The sequence below is a fragment of the Doryrhamphus excisus genome, chromosome 8 (genome assembly GCF_030265055.1).
Source record: "Doryrhamphus excisus isolate RoL2022-K1 chromosome 8, RoL_Dexc_1.0, whole genome shotgun sequence".
NCBI lineage: Eukaryota > Metazoa > Chordata > Actinopteri > Syngnathiformes > Syngnathidae > Doryrhamphus > Doryrhamphus excisus.
In genome coordinates this window covers 12,171,380-12,184,296 of record NC_080473.1, presented here as the reverse complement: position 1 = coordinate 12,184,296, position 12,917 = coordinate 12,171,380, and positions in this window count along the sequence as shown.

Genomic DNA, 12,917 nt, shown 5'->3' with positions numbered 1-12,917 from the left:
ATTAAAATAGTGTTGTACTTGCATTTGGTCCATCACAGATTAGTATTGCTAATATTTCAAGGCATGAATTAATTAATCTAATTAATTTAGCCAACACGTACAATTACAGTATATATGCTAAAATGTCCTTCATGAGCACCACTTTTTGTTTGTTTGTTTTTTTATGCCATGAGATGATTGTCTGAGGTCTCTAAGGATTGTGGCACCCCCTGCTGGAGTAAGCTGATTAAAAACAAATAATCACACTTTTTAATGTGCTAGTCACAGTAAAAAAAAACAAATCAAAAAATAAAAATAACTAACCAATTTCTCACATCACTGACGTTTACTTAAGCGAAATTTGTAAATTAAACTGATGACCTGTAGAAATAAAGGTCGTTGAAAAACTAAACTGGAACAGCTGAGTTCAATTTAACACTGGCTCTGCTTTTTGTGAATGATTCACCAAAAGGGGGCGCTGTTGTCTCATTTCTATAATTATTTTAACTTACTGAAGTAAACCTTGAATTTGGCTTCTGCACACACGTAACCTCTGCTTGCATTTGGTGATGTGTTTATGTGTGTGCCTTAATATGATAAACATATACAAAGACGATCAATGGGAGCGAGTAAGAATTGCAAAAGTTCAAACAGAACTTACACAAGCCATAGTCCTTGGAAGTGAACCACATGTGTGTTTGTTGAGCAACATTTCCTGGAGATCCTACTGAACCCAAAACAAAGCAAATAAAGAAATATTTGTTTCAATAACACACAGTCATCACTGTGTGACCAGGTTACACAACTAGCACACCCAGGCAGGAAATATGAACATTTACTCAGACATATGTGCGGTACTCAAAATGATTACAGGTGTGAATGTGAGTGTGAATGGTTGTTTGTATGTATGCGCCCTGTGATTCACCCATCCTCTCGTCCAACGTGTGCAGGGATAGGCTTCAGCTAACCTATGTGGAATGGATATACTGTACACATAAGTATAGGGAACCTGTATAAATGACACTTATACTCCATCTTATTCTCCTGTTAAATTTGAGATTTATGATTTGCAATTATATGGGACATTGAATCTTGGGAAGAACGAGTATAGAAGTCAAATAAAAATGAAAGCAGCATATCCAGAAAATTACGGAAGCAAAACAATCTGAAGTTCCAGCTTTTTTTTTGGGAAAAATATATTGCAATCTCTTCTAGTAAATTGGGGGAGTCAATATCCACTGACTATGTGGGTTTGACATGTGGGAGGGATGTAAAGTAATAGGAAGCACTTGGTGAATACAGGAAACTGAATATATTTCCATCGTCTCTTGCCTAATGTAGAGAAATAACTCCATGCCTCATCATTTTGCACTTCAAAAATTTTGAGGCTTTGCTATATCATGGTTTTATGACTGAATAACATGCTGTTTTGTGGTTGAATACTGCAGTTATTAACAAAAATTATGTATATTGAAGCATATTTTGCATATTTGGTCCTTAAATTAAGTATTTTTAAGCAAAAATTGGCTGAATTAAGTAAAATACAAATATAAAGCATTCAAAAGATGCATTCAAAGACGCTGTGAATGACTTGTAGTATTCTGCACTGGTTATTAGGTATCAGTAATATTACTGATTTGACTTGATTGCCAAAACAAGAGGATTTATTGCAGGTTTGAATTAGCTCACAACAATAATCCTAATTAAAAACAACATAGGGGTGTTATTTGATGTCCCACGGACTCTAATGATGTTAAAAAACATATTTAGAAGATTGTAAACAGGTTGTTTATGCTGCAAGTTAATGTATATACATAAAAAAGGATTGAAGAATATTTTACACATTTGGTCCTTAAATTAAATATTTTCAAGCAAAAAATGGCTGAGTGAAGTAAAATACAAATATAGTACATTCAAAAGATGCATTCAAAGACGCTGTGAAATACTTGTAGTATTCTGCACTGGTTATTAGGTATCAGTAATGTTACTGATTTGACTTGATTGCCAAAACAAGAGGATTTATTGCAGGTTTGAATTAGCTCACAATTAAAAACAACATAGGGGTGTTATTTGATGTCCCAAGGACTCTAATAATGTTAAAAAACATATTTAGAAGATTGTAAACAGGTTGTTTATGCTTTAAGTTAATATATATACATAAAAAAGGAATTCTACTTTTCAGAAATGTTCATGTCAGGGTCAGGTACCAATGAGAAAGCACTGACAATCATACCAAATATGAAACTAATGTTGCATAATGATTATTTGATGGAGAGATGTAAGTGCTTTACCATTCAGCTGACTTCCATGCAGGCAGTGTGGATTCAGTTCCCACTCAGTGTGAGTGTGAATGGTTGCCCGTCTCATTATGTGCCCTGTGATGGACGAGCGGCCAGTCCAAAGTGGAGGCAGCCTTTTGCCTGAAAACAAACTTATCATTCATCTCAGTCAACTGAGATCCTCATTGCCAAACAAATACATTTCTTTTCATAGACAATAACACACTGTTACATATTTAGCATTTTACATTACACTTGATTTCATTAGAATATTAATATTCTAATTTTATATAGAAGTGGACCAGGAGGTTTGTTAGGGAACCTTCTGATGGAATGAATGTGTACCGTGTTTGCAGATGTCTATTTTAATCCCACCAGATTACGATTTGTGTCTTGTGCTGGCTGTGAAAACATCATGTGCGTAAACTGCTTTGCTTCCCCCTGTATTTCCTTTTTGTTATGTATGCCTATCACATTCACATAGACCATGTGTCTCCAGCTGCTTATTTGTAAGAACGTGTTTCTGTAGGAACAGATGTGTCACTGCCCATATTAATGCATAGTATGTGTTGCTTTATCCACGAGTGTGTGCTCCAAATGACAATTCCCAGTCTGTTTGTTCCCACACTGCACACATCTATCAGTATCCAGGCAACCGTTCCTAATATTGATCCTTGTTTGATCAGAGAGATATTGATGAATGTGGAGCCCTACAAGAAATGACGGCTTCTACTAACATTTATTCACTGGTTTCTAGGCAACGTTTCATTCATTTCGAGTATCTTTCTGAGCAGTTGTGTGAGAGACACTGCCTTGTCTGACTGTCTGTGTATACATATCCCCCTGGTGGCAGCATGGTTGCTTTACTTTGGACCTACCACCTTTTTGACTTACAAAGTGCCCCAGACTTCTATATCTGCATATATTGTACCCTAACCTTTAATAATAATAATTCCTTCATTCATTTTCTACCGCTTATCCTCACGACGGTCGCGGGTGGTGCTGGAGCCTATCCTAGCTGTCTTCGGGCGAGAGGCGGGGTACACCCTGAACTGGTCGCCAGCCAATCACAGGGCACATATAGACAAACAACCATTCACACTCACATTCATACCTATGGACAATTTGGACAAACGCCACACAGAGATGGCCGAGGGTGGAATCAAACACGGGTTAAAAATAAAAATAAAAATAATAAAAATACAAATTATTAAAGTTAATAAAAAGTCATTTGATATCAAATGTTTTGCTAACATGATTGCTTCTAGGTGATCTGATTCTGCGTCTCTTAAACACCACTTTAGTTGCTGCAGTGCAAACATGAGGTGGTTGTGAATGGTGACTCTGTGTGTGTAGAAAAAGAGCACACTCAATGATTCGGCTTCATTTTGCTGCAATAGCTGATAGCATAGCACATCGGTGAACGACCAGGTTAAATAACCCAATGGTATTTTGCTTGTTTACAGACTCAAGTCGGATTACATGCACAAAACTTATTTACAAATTATTTCCGATATCCGACCGCTTTAGTTCACATAAACTCACTGATAGTCCACTAAGCCCAATAAGTTTGCCACGTCATCAGCTGTCTCTAACTTACAGACTTACAAATGACCTTACGCTGCAAAGCCACTTCCTAAAACCTAAGCTTAAATGCATCATAATGTACTGTACCCCACCACATGGACTTTATTTCAGTATTATCATCATTTCTTGACCACTTTTATTGCTTTGTATGGGTCTTGGGACACCTGGGGGTTTTACACTTGCTGAAGAAAATATGTAATTATTCCCACTTTTCAGCTAGAGCAGCTTCCAATTTTCTGGGAAGACTGTCTACATGGTTTTGGAGTGTTTCTGGGTGGAACTTTTGTCCATTCATCCAGATCAACATTTGTAAGTTGACTGACCCGAGGGGAGGGCCAGCTGTCCTCACTGTCTCTGTGCCAGTTCATCTCAAAGGTGCTTAAAGGGCTTTGAGGTCGGGGCTCTCCAAAACAAACTTATCCAAGCATGTCTGTATGGACCTTGTTTGTGTACTGGGGGCACATCCATGCTTGAATAGAAAACTGTTTCCAGAAAGTAGCAAGCAATTGTCCAAATAGTTGTTACCCTGTTACATTTGCCCATAAATATGACGATAGCGTTGCAGGCCCGGGGACGATTGCAAGTAACAAATTAAGACTGATTTCTTTTTAGCTGAGCCAATTTGCTTCCAAGGATTTGTAAGTTGCCCTTCAGCAAGGCAATAAACCCCCAGTAGTGCAGCCCAATCATTCAGAGAATTTACCCACAGGATTTAGCAAAGAAAGGAAAATATAAGAAGGATCCCAATAAAAAGCGGGGCATATAGTACGTACGTTAGGTGTGAGTCTGTGATTCTGTGTACTGTTTACAATACACACACAGACAGGAACACAGCATCTAGGAGAACTGTACAATACAGTGTAATTTAGTGCAATTACCTTGAGCAAAAACCATGAAACCTGAAAATACTTCACAAGAAATATGACCCAGATGGTAGCACTGCAATTAAAGTCTAAAAATTACAGAGATGCCACGCCCCTCACACAGTAAGTCTGACAGTTTTGAGAGTGCTCTAAAGAATTGAAAAAACACAAAAATACCATACCATGATTGATATTTTGATAGCTGTTTACACAAAAAACAGAAATATTTATATTTATTATTTTTTTATATTTATCTAATATTTATTATTTATTATATCATTTATTTTATTTTATTATTTTTTTTATAATTTATTTTATTATTATTATTATTTCAAATATTCATTTGTCAGCATTTTCTTAAAACAATACATAATGTTATGTATTATATACCGTATTATGGAGAAACCCCACACATAGGGAGAACATTCAACATGCCAGAATCTAACCCAAAACCTTGTAGGTGTGGAACAGATGTGCAAACCATTCTTAAACTTTGCTGCAACTTACCGAAATATATATTTTTAACATGGTGCTGCTAATGATTGACACGTAGACTGCCCAATGATTGATTTGATTGAACCAATGCCTGATAGACTGACTGCAGGAAGTTGGTATTTAAATATGCACACAGGCCACACTGTGTGGTTTTTTTTTTGAGAAGGAGAATATCGACCAGAACATCACTAAGGTGGGCATACACCCTCTGAGGGCAAACCACAGTCTCAAGTGACATGATGGCTTGAGTGGGCTTGTTAACATACCGTCGCTGCATCGCGGCTCGAATTTTGTGCCCACACTCTATATCAACAAATGATCAAATTGTATGTATTCATGGCCAAAATTAAGCATTTTCAAGTCTAAAAATGTCTAAATACATGAAAATACAGACGTGATAAGAAGTGTAATAACATATGTAACTGTGACTTGCTGTGCATCTGGGAAGTGTCATGTATGATGTCTGCAGGCTACAATTGACTGTTAGCTGAGTGCTAGCAGCAGGTTAGCAGTGGGGGGAGTGGCCGGCAGTAGCTCCTGTGTGAATTTTCAGTGTGTGTGTTCTCTGCTGGTTAATAAAGCGATGGAAGTGCATCACGAGTCTGCTCGCTAAAAATAACCAATTACCTAAAAATGTCATCCAATACTTCTCTACAAGAGAGGAGAAATATGATCTCAGGGAAGAACTACATTTGAAACACTTATATGCTAGGACTACGTTAAAAAGCCATAGCATTTCAGTATGTGGAATCAAACTATTGAGTAAGACCCTCAAACAATGCACAACGGTGAGCCAATTCAAGAAACAATACAAGCAGTTGATGTTTGCTAAATACAAGGATGAAGAGTCTTGAACCAGTCATGATGTGCTATATATATCACTATATTGACACTTACTATGGTACCCATTATGTCATTGGATGCTCATATCAGCTAGTACTTCGCTATGTGACAAAAATAAAATAAAATAAAAAATAAAAGAATTAAAAAAAATTAAACTATATTAGGAAAGCAGGAAGTGAACAAATGTAACAGTTACTGATTGTAAAAGTACCAGATGGAGGGGTAGGATTTAATAAGCTTTGCTTCTTCCTACTCCTTTTGGACATGTGGAACTGTGAACTGATTATGTGATGCATTCAATTGTAATCTGATGCATGTTCAAATGAAATAAAACTATTACCATTACCATTACCATTACGAGTCTGTCCTTCACCACCAAAGGCGGCAGTAGAGTAGTATCTAAAGTAGTATTCTACACTGGTCTCTAATGGAAAAAAAATATTTAGAAGGTCATAAAGTAGTTATGCTCTAACTACAAAAATACTCAATTTCTTAATATTAAAATGGTTGGGTCTGGAATCCATTAACAACGATAAACAAAGTGTTTCTGTCCAACAAATAAGGGGAAATAACAACTCTTAAAAAGGCAATGTATGTGCTTGCTACTGTGGCTCACCGAGTGTTACGCTTTGAAGTGAACAGATAAGATTTTTGCTGACTAAGACGCTCGCTTCCTTTCATTCACTATGAAATTCATTGCCTCCATGTTGGCTCGTGGTGGCCCTCCTGTCTTTTTTTCCATCATGCTTATTTTCACGAGAAGGAATTCTGCTGTACTCTGCACTGTTCTGGTGTCACTATGTATTCCTGGGAATTCTGCCAAGAAAACACATACTCAATAGTCATTCCTTTTCTCCCATTAACCGTGCCTATACACACACAAGCAGACCTCTAACCACTCCATTTTCGGTCCACCTGTTTAAACATAGCAGTGCATGTACAGTATGTGCATATGTGTTCGAGCACTCCCCGAACAGAAGGGCCTATTGTCCTCCAGGTTAAGACGTGTGTACTGTGTCATGACTTGGCCGGACAGTCACAAGCACACTGCTGATTTTAGCGTAAAACTAATTTAGTAGACCTAAAATAACATACTCTCTGAAAGGAAACAGCTGAGTTATAATTCTACGCCCTCAGCGGTCAGGCTCAGGTGGGAGAACCATCGAACATGCAGTCTCTTGAAGGGCAAATTCCGGTAATAAAAACTAAGAACAGCTTTGGCCTAAGGTGACAGTTTAGAAGAAGGGTTGAGTTATAATGAATATCGTAAAGAGGGTGTGGAAAGGACAAATCCAACCAGAAAACTCAGTTATCTTTATTAAGACTATAACAAATGTGTGATATTTTCTGGTAAGACCATTTATTGATCTGCAGTCAACACTTTTTTTGCTCCCATTTTTCATGAACTGACCAGGAAAATGTAAAACTTTTTCTATGCACACAAATTTTGTTCACAAATCTCTGTTAGTGAGAATACATATTATTCATATTACTGCAAAAGGGCTGCATGGTGGCCTAGTGGTTAGCATGTTATGGTAATGGTTTTATTTCATTTGAACATGCATCAGATTACAATTGAGTGCATCCCATAATCAGTTCACAGTTCCACATGTCCAAAAGGAGTAGGAAGAAGCAAAGCTTATTAAATCCTACCCCTCCATCTGGTACTTTTACAATCAGTAACTGTTATATTTGTTCACTTCCTGCTTTCCATAATACAGTTTAAGTTGTTGTTTTTTTTGTTTTTTTTAAAATGTACGTTGTACCGAAGTACCAGGTGATATGACCATCCAATGACATGTGGACTATGGTACTATGTGTACCATAGTAAGTGTCAATATAGTGATATATATAGCACATCATGACTGGTTCAAGACTCTTCATCCTTGTATTTAGCAAACATCAACTGCTTGTATTGTTTCTTGAATTGGCTCATTGTTGTGCATTGTTTGAGTTCCTTACTCAATCCATTCCATAGTTTGATTCCACATACTGACATGCTATGGCTTTTTAACGTAGTCCTAGCATATAAGTGTTTCAAATTTAGTTCTTCCCTGAATTTGAAACACTTATATGCTAGGACTACGTTAAAACGTTGACCACACAGTCAGGAGATCTGGAAGATCTGGATGATGTAGGTTTGTTGGACATCTCTAGAGTTTGCAATTGGCACTGCCAAAGTGTCATTCAAACTCCTGCCTTTTTAAATGTGAACTATTTATTTTGCTGCTAAAACTTGTTGACAGCATTCTGGGAGGTGTGGATCAATTTTTGGAATAATTCCAGCACAAAGGTTTAAAAACTAGGTCAGCAAGTGCTGTAAACTGGGTATGAGTAAAAATGAAAAACATCTGCATACTGGTAAGAAAACAACTGTGAGCACTAATGAAATGCAAATGTGGTGCAAAACATTTGATAATAGGTATTAATTCTCAAACATTGAACAACTGCAACTAATAACATAAAATACTCCAACCATTCATTGTAGAATATCATCTTAAAAGTATTTGGCCTTCAGCACTGAACGCTGGGTTCCCATGTGCTTTCTCACACATCTGTTCGTAATAAACGTACTGACACAGGGCTAATTTATTTTCATACCACGTTACGAAAAGTACATAAAAACAGGAAGCGTGAAGTCTAAAAGGAGAAGCATACACAGAGTGTGAGGGGGAACAGGAAGCGTGCAGTGCACATGTATGGGCCCATTGTGAAAGATCTGCTTTAATAACACAAACAGATGTGAAACTGCCTGAAGGGACTTTCTTCTGCTGCTCAACACCCTGACTGCAACTGATCAGACCGGAGATAAAGTTGATCTAGTTGTCTGTTCAGTTCTACCTTTATAACATGGCCGTAGTTTAGTAAATCTACATTTTGATTGCGAAGGTTTATAAGCATGAAAACTACTTACAACACTGTGTTGTGCTTGTGACACACAAGTGAGCCTGTGGCCCGTTTTCACCTAAGCATTGAGATACAATGCTGAGGTCAACTCCTTTATTTTCACTGTAGAGTAAATATATTTGGGTTTGACCCCAAAAGTTGAATATATGAGACATTTCAGCTTTTATTTCCAGGTGTTTACATCCGGTTTGGATGTGCAATCCAGAAGATAGCACCTTTTGTTTGAACCCTACTCTGAGGAATTGTACATACAGATATTGTATACTTGTATCAGATGCCGTGTTGATTTCCACATACTTTGCACTTGCACATCTAGCAAGATTCACTTCCTCTCTGCAAAACAGGAAAAACAGTTAGGGCATACTAGCATGAGGCCAATCGTACCGTGCCAAGGCCCACTTCACAACTAAAGCACAGTGTCCACAGCACACATCCACTCCTTAGGTACGATGGAATTCCATGCACACTCATAGACCCCTGCAACATAGGCGAGTCATACAATCACGGTAATGTGATCGCTCATGCTCAAAAACAAATACAAACACTGAAAATGATCCAGAAGATGCGTGAAAGGCAGGGAGTATTTTCAATATTAGTGTAGACCTGCCAACATGTATGAATATGTTGTCCTCAAGTTTCAAGTTCCGTCTGTACAGTACAAATAAAGCCCCAGGGAATAAAAAAAAAAAATCATGAAAAACATACAGTAACTTTTTACCGTTGAAAAATTACACTGTCGAATTTATCAAGCCACCAAGAATAAAAAAAAACAAAAAACTTTTTTTTCCTGCTGTACAATGAAGTGCACGGCTGCCTGCTGCAGCACGTCTACACACTATGACAGTCCACAAAGCGGCACAGGAAGTGACATCCCAGAGGATTCACGACGTACATTCATTGTTGGACGAGTGGTCAAAACACCGCTATGGTGAGGGGGGATTAGGGGGAAATGTAAAAAAAAAATTATTCTGCTGCAAATGATGATGATGATGCCTGTGTTGGCGTGAGAACGAGGAAGACTAACATTTGGTTATGGTTGAGACAGGGATCTGACCAATTCTTATCCTGGTGATGTCATAATATTAAAATTAGATGAGTGAATTTATTCCCATCACAAACGTAACTTTGGGTCACACTAGCCACGTTTACATGAGGAGTTTTTCTCTTTCCGAATGGAATCTTTCCGAATTACTTTTCTGAAAGCAATGGTATACATGGAAAGGAATATTCCAATCGCGTGTCTACATGCACCGCTATAATCAACCAGAATAGTCAATGGGGCATGCACAGTAAAACGTAAACACCAACATCACGTGATACCGACTTCCTCGAGTTTTTCTTTCACTTGTTGGAATAACTCCATATTGCCAGTTTTTCGTTCATCCAGTCTTGAAATTTAGTTTGAATGAAAAACAAACTTTCCGCAGCAGTCCAGTGCCGAGATTGCTCGAAAAGATAAAGTTCAGTCTTGCTAGTATTTTACAATTAAGCTCGGCAGATGTTTTATATAGATATATGTTTTCTTTTTTAATAAAACTGGACTTGTGAATGGCGTATAGAAGGGTTTAGATTCTGTTCCACAGATGGCGCTAATGCACACGAAAGCTGCTTGCCAACCGCCAATAAACAACAGAAGAAGAAAAACACCATGAAGAAGCACCCTAACAACTTTCCAATTGAGCGGGTACAAGATACCTCAATCGGATTGGGGAAAGGAATATTCCACCCCTGTAAATCCGATTATATATTCATTCGGATTGGCACTTTTCTTTCGGAATGAGGTGCATACAAAGGTTACATTCTTTCCGTTTGAGCAAATAACCCAAATGGAATTGGAATCTTTGGGTCAATGTATACATGGCTACTGGCAAAAAAACCCTCAACAACATAGGTACAAATAAGCACACTTTACAACATAAGAACTCAAAGACTTGCACCAAAATATGCTATGTTTATATGTTCATTCGGATTGGCACCTTTCTTTCGGAATGAGGTGTATACAAAGGTTACATTCTTTCCGTTTCAGCAAATAAACCGAATGCAATCTGAATATTTGGGTCCATGTATACGTGACTACTAATGATTTTTCCCATTTACAGTATGCTTTATCTATTTCCATTTTCAAGCTACAATCTTTTCAAATAGTAATATCAAAACTGCATATTTCGTTGAAAAAACTAAAAACTAAAAGGTTAATAAAGAAATGTTTTCACGGGAGCCCCACACTTCTCCCCCGCCGCATACCCCAGTTTGAAAACCACTGGGATAAGCAAACAGGCTGTAGCAGTAATACTAAGTGTGAGCAAGAGAGGGGTTCAAGTCCAGTATGGCACAAATTGCCTTGTGCGCAGTCGACCTAGTCAGATAGTTTGATATATTTAACATAAAGTATGCTTTTGTGAGAGCTTTTTCTGTTGCAAAACAAGACAAAAAGTTATTCAGCAATTACTAGCTAGTGATACTGTAGATACCGAGCTAAGCTTGAGAACAGCGCAAAGAAAAAAGTGACGCTGTTAACAGGGGAGAGTTCAGGGATTCTTACTGCCTTCCCCCCTCCCTTCCTCGCCCTCAAAGTCTCCGCCTTCTCTTCTCCGTGTTTGCGTCACGGCAGTGGGTCTGGCGCAGGAGTGAGGTCATAGGCAAAGAGAGCAATAGATGGGGCGGGCTGAGGCCTGTGGCAAGGAATGTGCCGGAGGGAGAGAACATGGCTAAAAAAGGATCGCACTTCCACTCTGTTGCTGCGTGATGTCACTTCTCAAATATTTCTTCCGTCCTTGCCTACCAAGTTGAACTTGTTGACAAAGCACTTTCTTTTAATTTCTTCTTAATTTGACTGCATCTAAATAAAGAAGTAAATTAGGCTCTTTAAACTACCTATGCATTGCAGATTGAAGTAATATATAGAAATATACATATATATATATATATATATATATAATCTTCATCTGTTGTTGCTGTTTCCATGCCAGGCTTTGGCACAATTAAAAATGCATCTGCATAATTGCCATTCGACCCGTTCATGTGTAAAATCTATAAGTAGCAACAACAGAACAATTCTAGAAGGAACTGCATCTTCATAAACACATCTGACATGATGCCATCATAGTCTACCTCTTTCTTGCTCTGTTTTATTGAACTGTAAACTCTAAAAGCCATTATATTTAACTACAGGTTAAAGGATAGTATTGGACAAAGTTCAAAGAACCCTTTTGGAAGTATTCCGTTCATCGATCCTTCAGTTTTTAACCTTTTCTGAGAATAAAAATGGTCGACAAGCGCTGTCCAATGACAGTTAGCGGAAAGAGAAGTTACATAAATGCTTTTGTCATACTGAAGGTTTGACGACAGCAGAGGGTTGAATGATTACCCAACCGTTTATGCGTAAGCCGCAAACTACGACATGTTTTTGGGGGGAGTGTTTTTTGGCGCTGCAAACTGTAATTTAGTAAGATAAATAAACACACACATGCACGGGCACAACTTAAAGACCAAAGAGTTGTCACTCTTAGTTTGGTTTTGGGATTGCCTCAGGTGAAAAAAAGCTTTAACAGAATTCCTATGAAGAAATCTCACCTGGTGGCACGCACAAAGTCACGCTGTTATATCGTCTGAACATTTTTTTCCCAGAGGAGAGAGGAGAACTTTCACCATTTCTAATCTCCTTCTCACGTACCTTTAATCCCTCTTGTCAAACTCTACTGATAGTTTCTGACACCATTGGTTCGGCACACAGTGGGGTTCACTTTTCAACAGCTACTACTTCTATGCATTTGTCTTTCTACTTCAAACTTCATTTTTTTTACATGTAGAAATTCATCAGACAAGTGAATCACTCATATTTTATCATTAGCACCAGACAATCTATGGCCTTTTGCATGTCATTTGACATGTGTATCTCTTGTACTTTAATCTCTGCACAGTTTTGAACTGCACTCTAGATGTGTGTGTCTGTGTACGTACGTGT